Below are 10,431 nucleotides of genomic sequence, written 5' to 3'. Positions count from 1 at the left end.
GATGAGCAGATTACATATAGGCAGACCAATGCATCACACGTAGCTGATTGTAATGGGAGTATCATAGATAGTATCATGCATGTCAACTAAGCAAATTTGTTGAGGTGGCATAGAATTAAATGAAGAAAAAAAAAGGTTGAGTATCATATCATGATACCATATCATATTAATTGTTGTGCTACTATGTGTCATGCATGTCAATAAGTGATGTCATCCATGTTACTAGCATATGATACTATGTACTACGGATGTAGTATCATACACTAGTATCATATGCATGATATCAGTATATGATACTCCCATTACGATTTACCCATGGCGCTCGGAAGGAAACACGGATCCCTCTATCAACATGTGCCCCTTCATAAAACTTGAGAGTGCAGAAAGGCTGAACCAAATTTTGCTCATTTATGCCTCTTGCTCTGGGCAGGCAGTTAATCGTGAAAAAAGTGCAATTTTCTTCTCCCCCAATACTCCATCAGTCAGGAGAGTGGAGGTTAAACAAGTTCTGGAGATTTTTGTGGAAGCGTTCACAGAGAGATATTTGGGCCTCCCTACTGCGGTTGGGAGGATCACCAGCGGAACTTTTGAACACATGGGGGAGAGAGCAAGGAGTAAGATGTATGGTTGGGCGGAGCGCTTGCTAGCTTGTGCTGGGAGAGAGACACTTTTAAAATCTATCATTCAAGCCATCCCCACGTTTAGCATGAGCTATTTTCGTCTGACTAAGAAGGTTTGTAAGAATTTGACGTCTTGCATGGCGAGATTTTGTCGATGCACTGGGTATCTTGGTATGAATTTGCATCTCCAAAAGCTTCAGGTGGAATGGGGTTTCGTGACCTACAACTCTTCAACTTGGCTCTTCTAGGGAAACATGGATGGCGATTCATAACTAATCCAGATTCCCTATGTGCCCGTGTCATGAAAGGCCGTTATTTCCCTGATGGTGAGTTTATGCAGGCTTCGGTGCCGCGAGCCTCATCGGCTGTTTGGCGGGCAATCGTTGCAGGTCGGGAGGCGCTGCAGACTGGGCTGTTGAGACGAGTTGGTAATGGCCAGAGCATATCCATTTGGGAAGATAAGTGGATCCCTGGTCTTGACTCTTTGAGTCCATCGGTGATGCCGGGAGGTACTACACTGGCTACTGTGAGTGAGTTGATTGATGTCGAGAATTGGACTTGGCGCCGGGAGCTGATTCGGAATGTTTTTATCCCTCTAGAAGCTGATGCTATTCTCAACATACCACTATGACATGGGGGTGGAGAGGATTTTACTGCTTCGGCTCATGAAAAGAATGGCAACTACTCTGTCAAATCTGCGTACCGTGCTCTCGTGACTCACAACGAGCGTTTAGCTCTAGAGGAAGGGACGGTTCTTAGCACTTCACAGACTGATGGACATATGTGGAAGCGTCTTTGGAAGCTCAATGTGCTGCCTAAAGTTCGGGTGTTCTGGTGGAGAGTTGTTCGACATATTCTTCCGGATGAATGCACCTTACGGCGTAGGCATATACAACAACTTGGCAGATGCAAAGTTTGTTTTGCTATGGACGAGGATTTAATGCACGCTCTAGTGCATTGCTCGCACGCAAAGATGTTCTGGGCAGAGGCTTATTCATGGCTGAGTGTAGTCCGGCCATGTCTACACCCAGGAACTTGGTCGCGAGACATATTGTGTGATGACAAGTACACAGATGTACAGAGGTCGCAGATGATCTCCGTTATGTGGGCGATATGGCATTCCAGCAACAGAATTACACATGATGGTGACAGGCTCGATCCGGTTACAACGATTCGGCGCATCAAGGAAGACTTGGCTGTCTTGGAGATACCGCGGTCGTGTGCGTCAGTGCTGCCAGGCTATGGGTGGAGACCCCCTGATCCAGGTGTCATAAAGGTTAACACTGATGCGGCGATGTGTATGGACACGGACAAATGTGGTGCGGGAGGAGTTGCTCGCTCCAACACCAGTTTGCTGGGTGCATGGTCAAAACCCCACCATGGGGTCACGGATCCTTTCATCGGTGAGACACTAGCATTGAGAGATGGAGTCATCTTTGCCAAACTTCGTGGTTTCTCTCATGTGATAATGGAAACCGATTGCCTAAAGGTGGTGAACCTCTAGAATTCTCGTCACAATAGTCGGTCTGTTGTGGCACCGATACTAGTAGAAATTGAAGAGCTAGCTTCCTCTTTTGCTTATTTTTGTATTCAACATGTAATGAGGTCAGCCAATGTATCGGCCCATATTTGTGCAAAGCGAGCTAACACATTGACGGTCACCAAAAGTTGGACTGATGATAGACCACCTTTCCTGCTCACTAGCCTCTTGGCTGATGATGCTAGGAGTTAATTTGCTGAATAAAGCTGTCGAGTTTTGAATGCAAAATAAATGATACTCCCGTTACGACCAGCCTAAAAATTCCTATATCGTGCGTATAGGAAGTCCACGATCATTGCTCCACTTAATTACTATTAAATGGCCATGTGACGGTAAGTGTCCACCTCCACCCAGCTACAAGCATGTCACCTGTACTTTTTACTTTTTTTTTTAAATAACGGGCAGCACCCTTACATTCATTCACATAGAAGCATGTTCATTACAAATAATGGCCCCGATTTCATCAGGTGGCTCACTAGACCAACAGGACCCAACATCAAATTCTGCAGATTTTGCCGGTACATGAGCTCCTCATTACAACGTTTGCCATGGATAAAATACACAAGATAAGAACTTTGTGCTCCTACTTTTAATATCCTGGACTATGGCACCTGAAGGGGACCTATCGAAACTCCTATCCTGAACTTTGTTCATCAGCGACAAGCAATCGGAGACCACGTGAATCTTATGAAAACCAGCATGCATCTTCCACAATGATGAGCGCTTGACGAACAACAATAGCTTCAGCCACTTCTGGGTTTTGAATTTGATCAATATAGGAGCCTCGATATGCAGGCAAAACTGTCCCTCGATGGTCGCAACGGTTGCGGGATACTGCAGCTTTCATTGAGCCGTTGTTGCTTGCATTCTTTTCTCTTGTTTTCTTTTTTGGGCATGATTGTGTTGTTTGCCCCGGCGTGGAACTCACTGATGTATCGGGTAGTTGTTATATTAATATAGCGGGGCGAAAGCCCATTTCGAGAGGAAGACTATGATGCTCATATTCAATTACTATACATAGTTATCCATGTGACGGACAGTATAAGTGTCCTGCATACATCACAGTTTTTATTGCTGTGTGGGACCGCTGCTATAGTGTTTTCTCTCTCACCTAACATACATTCACATGTTATTCTCTACTAAGTTTTATTCAAATAAATAGATGCCTAATGCATGTTGATAGAAGTTTGATTTACATTTTGTTTGCGCGATTGTGTTTTTTTGACAAGATCTTTAAAACAGTACCAATATTGAATATATTTTAGGAATTAATGTTTTGACAACTAAATCACCATGCTTCCAATTTGTTCCATACAAATTTATTAATTCCATGCGATAAATTTAATAATGTTTCATTGTGATTCACAAAAAAACTTATTGTTTCACCATGGCTCTCCATGTTCCGTTGCATATCATAATATTGCATTGTGTACCAATGTGTACCAAACTGATTCTTAGTAATCTAAAAGTTTGTAAATATTAATAGATTTTATTGCAACAAAACTTTGAACTTATCTAGTGTTTAACAAAGCATAGCCAGTTTCGTGTACTTTTATGTTTTACAACATGTTTCAGAATTTAAATTTTAAAATTTGTTGAAATATATCAAAAGTGGTCTTGTTCAAATTTCTTGTCGTCAAAAACACAAATATGAAAACGGACTATAAATTTTACTTTTGGTTCAAAAGATAAAATAGATTTAAATTTGGAAATAAAATGAAAAAACATGGGATGTGATGGAGCATAGTTGGAAGAGTGTGCTTGCATGTGGTGAGAGAAAGATCTAACTTGCGAGCAGTATAAATGCATGTCATCGGATCTCCAAGCAAAAGCAACGGTGCATGCATGCACGGTGCCTCCCGTGCATGGGAGACTAGCTTTTCTCCACCTTCACCCAACTACAAGCATGTTACCTTCGTCAGGAATAAAATGGCTATATAACTGTGTCTTGATCCCTTCGTAATACCATGAAGTACTTGATTTGACTCGTGCTGCATATACATATGGTGGCTCTGTTAAGACAAATTTGTTGATTTGCAATTCAAGCATACCCTTGTTCTTGAAAAGAACATTTTCTCTAGCTTTCTACTCCTAGCCACCTGGGGGAGGGGGCATTGGCCCCCTTTATATATCATGTGTATTTTGTCGTAATTCTTTGGGCTATTGTGCCTTGGCCCTACCGAAGCTTCGTCATTGGGTGTATTGAAGCCACACAGATGGGAGCGACTTTGATAGAAATTGTGCATCCGTCGGCCACGGAAGTGCATCAGTGGCCGGCATTTCCTCTGGCTAACTTGGTAGACAAAATTGACCCGTACTTGAGAATACTCCACCTGGTTGTAGATTACCCCTTGCCGGGCTCCCGCAAGGACCATTTTTTGTGCCCAGAGAGCGTGCTCAAGTGAGGCACCCAACCATTGTCACGAGTTGGTGCTCCCTCTCGATTTTCGCTTTTTATTTTAGCGTATGTGTTTTCAAGATATTTTTGTGTGGGTGTGTTTTCAAGATTTAGATGGTCTTTTTCTGGATTTTTTAGGCTTTTCATATGATTTCCCCAGGTTTTGAAGATATTTTTTTTGTCCACTGATGTGCTCCTTCAAAAAGGAAAGAAAAATGCTTTTATAAGAAGCACATATTTGCGTCTTATGAAAACATAGATCTGCTTCCGCGAGAAGTACAGTTGTGCTTTTCAGAAGAAAATTGTTCTTCCAGTGTGCTTCTCAAGAAAAGAAATTCGTGCTTCCACGAGAAGCACATATTTATTCCCTGATTTGTGCTTCTCAAAAAGGAAAAAAATATGTGTGCTTTAATGAAAAACACAGATTTGTTTCAGCAAGAAGCACTTGGGAAAAAAATTGTGCTTCCATGAGAAACACGGATTTGTTTCTCGTCGAAACATAGATTTGCTGTCGCGGGAAGCATTGCTTTGCTTCTCAAAAAGGGGAAAAGGTGAAAAACCACAACCGTGTTTCCGGCCTCTAGTTTTTTCTTCCAGTTTTTGTATTTATTTTTTTAGGTTGCCAGTTTTTTTTATCTATTTCCAATTTTTTCCAGGTATCTTGATATTTTTTCACAAAACCCCATTAACATGTGATCTAGTTCAAAGATTTCACCGTGAGAAATCTAATAGTTAAAATGGTTTGGGATTTGGATGCGTGGTTGAAGAGATATTTTTTTTGAATAAATTAATCTACAGAAAAATGATAAACTCCCAGGTTATCTTTTGCACCAAGGACGATAGTGATATCGGGAAAATCCCAACTGCTCATTCTGCGGCAATATTACACCTGTTTTTGCACATCATAGCGACCGATCAAACTGCATTCGGCTGTCCCATTTGGTAGATGCCCTATAAACTACAGAGTCTACAGGAACCAGTTCTGGAAATCCATTCCCAGAAAGTTCCTGCCTGGTTTCGGGGAACTTTTTAGAAGGTTCATGAACCGGTTTTCTTTAGTCTGTTGTGTCTCTTTACTGGTTTTCTGGTTTCCTTTTTAATTTTCATTCTTTCTGTTTCTTTCTCTTTTTTATTTTATTCAAAAAATCACCACATTCAGAAAAATGTTCATGACTTTACAAAAAATCTTCATATTTGAAGAAAGAATGTTTGGAAATTAAAAAATGTTCAGGATTCTAAAATTTTGTTCACAGATTAAAAAAATGTTCATATTTCAAAAATTGTTTAACATTTTAAGAAAATCTCTTTTCCAAAATAGTTCACAGATTAAAAAAATTTCGGGAATTTTAGTATTTGGATTTTTCTCAAAATGTTCCCAATTTAAAAATGTTCACTCTTTGTGAATTTTTTCTTCAAAATTTTCAGAGAAACTGTTTGCGTTTTCAAAGAACGTTCTTGGTTCTCAAAGAAAGTTCACAAAATTCATTTTCCCACCTTTTTCGAAACTTGTTATCAAATTGACCATGCTGATGTAGTTTGTTCGCTACAGGTACCCCGCAAAAGAATGAAAAAAAAAACACGTCAAGCGCCAATAGGCTGGCCGCCCGCGCTGCAGTTAGACGCAGCAAGCGTCAAATAGGCACCAAACTGCATTTACGTACCATGCACGTCTGCGTGGTTTCTTGGTACAGCTTCCAATCCCCAAATAATTTCATTACGTAGCATGCACGGTTCCGAGCGCTAGCACCTCCAAGCTCCAGCTGCCTTCTATATATACGTCTCTCTCTACTGGAGTTCACAGTTCCACATCACATTACATACCACCATGGACGCGCCGGCCGCCTGCGAGATCGAGCGCCTGCCGGAGGACCTCCTGGTGCACGTGATATCGCTCACGTCGCCGGCGGGCGCCATCCACGCCACCGCCGTGTCCCGGGCCTTCCACGCCGCCGCCGACTCGGACACCGTCTGGTCCCGCCTCCTGGCGCGCGACCTCCCGCAGTTCGCCAAGAGGGAGCTCCCCCGCAAGCCGCCGTCGACCAAGAAGGGGATGTTCCGGCGCCTCTCCGACGAACCGGCCCTCCTCCCGGGCAAGTATGTGGTACGTGCGTTACTCCTCGAATGCGGTTCTTCAGCTCGATTAGCCTTGTCGCCTTAAATATATCTTTTTGTGTGTGTGTTCCTACGTACTACGTACGTTGCAGCGCATGCAGCTGGACAAGGCCACCGGCCAAGGCCACCGGCGCCAAGTGCTTCACGTTTTCGGCCAGCGCGCTACAGATCACCCAAGCTAATGATGCACACACGCCCTTGATACGTGTAGGTTCAGTGCCGGGCTACAGCAAAAGAGGCAAAAGGTTCGAGCATGCAGTTCCCAACTTTGTTTAGTACTCCCTCCCAGGGCCGTCTCCAGAAATTCGGGGCCCCGGGCGAAAACCAAAAAATAGCCCAAAATTTTGAACAATTCATGTAATAGAAGAAGAATTAATACAAAAAAGCTACACTCACAGGCTATTTTTTACTTAATCAACGGACTTTCCTTTTCCTCCTCACTAATCTCAACCCCCCCCCCCCTGATTTTTAGGATGGGCCCGCGTCGCCTAACGCCCAATTAGCGCAACCCACGTCCGCTTAGCCCCGTAAAACGCCCGTAAAGCCCCGTGAATGTAGCATTGCTCGAATTAATATGCCTAAAGCACAGTCTCACTTTATTATCTAATTTCAAATATGTTTTATTTTGTACAATATTTAGACATATCAAATACTATTATGCTAAAAAATCAGTAAAGGATAGCAAAGCAGTAAACTAACCTCTTGTTCTACCAAAAGAGCATTCGTCTCGTATTTCTTGAAAATAAAATCTTCAATCATATCATCATACTTAATCTTCACCAAGATATCATTTTCAAGTGCTATTGTTGACAATCTATTGAGAATTATCTGCAGCCACTTCATCGACAAAATTCTCATCATCAATTTATGCATCACGAGCCTCAACCTCTGCTGCATTACCATCACGGCCATCATCAACATTATCATCTGCAGTTTGATTTTCAGAATAAAGTTGAGTGTCTCTCACAATACTCAAGGGCACCCGTTTGAAACCGCACCTCGACTTCCTGTCTTTGTTTCTTCTTACGCTTTGCAGCATCAGAATCATGCTTCCTAATTCTAGTAGACATGCTGAAGATTTACGAAGTAAACCTAACAAATTATAAATGATCAAACGGAATAAAATTAGTTCCATATGGTAACGATCAGGAGATGACTAGATCTTCAAATACAACAAAAAGAAAAAAACTGAGAAGGGAACCTTACTCTCGGAGATTAAAACACAGTGAGTAGTCCAGGCATGGGCGTCCTCCTGAATCCTGATCGAAGCAAGGATCGGCACCACGGTCTGCGGCTGTTGCGTTTTCACGGCAACAAGACTATCAGCCGATGGGATGGGATCGGATCATCGGAGGCAACGGCGCCGGCACGAGCACGACTGCTAGGGCCTCGCATCGCGCCTTGCCCTAATCGCCGAGACGGTAGAATCGATCGATGTGAGTTCTGTCCTGGCTCTAAGCCTCCAGCGCCTGATTGGGGCATTGGGCCTTGATTAGTTTTTTGGCCTTTAAGGATTTTGCCTTCCGTGCTCCATCCATCGAGTAGCATGGACACGTACGTTTCTCGTACTGGTTTTACGAACTTTCAACGGCACGAGGCAATGAACCAATCTTTCATCTACTGTATTTTTCTATCGACGGGGCCCCCCGATTTTGGAGGCCCTTCGCGGTCGCTCACTTTCGCTCCCCCTGGTCGACGGGCCTGCTCCCTCCGTCCTAAAAATAAGTGTCTCAATTTTAGTATAACTTTATACTAAAATTAGTGCAAAGTTGAGACACTTATTTTAAAACGGAAGGAGTACTTCCATAACAATTTTACTAGTAATTCAGTTTTAATCAAAGTTTTGCTATAGTCCTCTATTTAAAACTTTCATCTTAATTAGTTAGTGGCTCTTGCACCTTTTACCGTTACATGACCACCACAATTTAATCACATGCATATGTTCCTATGTATGTTTTCGACAGGTTCTCACAAGCAGCTGACATCGGCCATGTTAACATACTCAAGATATGTGCCAAGATACAGAGAAGCATGCTCTCTCAAAACATAACCTACGTGGCATACATGGTGTTCAAGCTAGGACCCAGATTTTACTGCTTCGATTTCCCGTTTCAAGAAGCCTCATTTGGCGTTGTTGGCACCCAGTCGATCCAGCAGGTTTGCCTGCAAGGCTATGTCGAGGACGGTGATGGAACCGATGTTTCACCTCGGAAACACATCGTGCCAAGTTCTTACAGTATATATAATCGTGACGAGGTTCCTCCTCAAAAGAACGTTGTTTTCCCACGTAAGAAAGCCGACGGTTGGATGGAGGTGGAGCTTGGTGAGTTCCATAATGAGGGAGGTGATGGTGAGGTCTCCATCAGCTTGACCGAGACAACAAAACCCAAGAGTGGCCTTATTGTCTGGGGCATTGTGATAAGAAGTAAGCAACAAAAGAAAAAAGAAAAAGTAAGCAACAAAGGCCAGTAAGGCTCTAGCATTTCGTACCATATACCATGTGGGAGCTAGAAAGGAGAATTTATTGGACTATCTTTTGTTACATAGAATGAGGCCAATACTCTAAGGCTACATGTGGTCTTATTCCCCTATTTGCTTCAATATTTTATTCTGAATGTAGTCAAATGTATTTTTGATAGGAAATAAGTAGGAGAAAAGAGCTATGCCTGTATGAGTTCCGTTATAAGACAGGAATAAGACCGATTCGTTACAAAACAAAACCGTGTTACAAAAACACATTTAATACCTCCGTGACAGCGACGCGGCGTGAACCATAACTTTTTTTAATGCAATATAACCTTTTTTTATTTAGCTATAAAGGCGTGAACCATAAATTGTTTTAGCACTTCGTAAACCATAACTAAGCCTGAGCCAGTTGGACCAGAGCTACAAAACGGGCCATATAGGAAAAAAAAAACAAGTGACAGGCTCTGCATAAAGCGTGTCGACTATATTTCGCATTAAAGCGAGTTGGCAGAAAGTCTCGCTTTAGGTTTCTACGATAATTGGACCAGCCCATTTGCGTGGGCATACTTAAAGTAAAAAAAAAAGAGCACAGTAAAGGGGGAGAACCAAGATCAATCCCTGGTCTCCAGCGAGTTGGCAAGCGCCGCTGGCCACTTCGCCCAAGTCCAATTTGTGTTAACTAATAGGGAGGCGTCCTATTTATGCTCAATTAATATTTTTCAAACACACGATTAACAATTTTTAAATAGATTGTCAACTTTTTTCATACACATTTTAAACCTTTTTAAATGCTCAATTAACATTTTTCAAATACAAGATTAACATTTTTTTATACATGGTCAACATTTTTCCTACACACACTATAAAAAAAATCAAATTCTTGATTAACATTTTCAAATACAAGATTAGCATTTTAAATACATGATCACATTTTTCTGTACATTTTTAGAAAAATTAAAAGCTTCATTAAGAGTTGCCAAATAAAAAGATTAACATTTTTTAATACACGATCAACATTTTTTCTATACACATTTAACATTTTTCAAACACTTGTTTCAACATTTTTCCAAATCCTTGGTTATAATTTTTAATTACATGATTAAATTCCTTCATCATTTTTAATACATGGTCAAAAGTTTTTCTATACACATTTAAACATTTCCCAAATTCTTAATTAACATTTTTTAAATACTTGTTCAACATATTTTTTCAAATGCTTGATTAAAGTTTTATATACGTGATAAAAAAATTCATCATTTCTTAATACATGATCAACAATTTTTCTATACACGTTC

This window comes from Triticum dicoccoides, chromosome 3B (assembly GCF_002162155.2).
Source record: "Triticum dicoccoides isolate Atlit2015 ecotype Zavitan chromosome 3B, WEW_v2.0, whole genome shotgun sequence".
NCBI classification, from domain to species: domain Eukaryota; kingdom Viridiplantae; phylum Streptophyta; class Magnoliopsida; order Poales; family Poaceae; genus Triticum; species Triticum dicoccoides.
Note: the sequence above shows the minus strand (reverse complement) of the source record.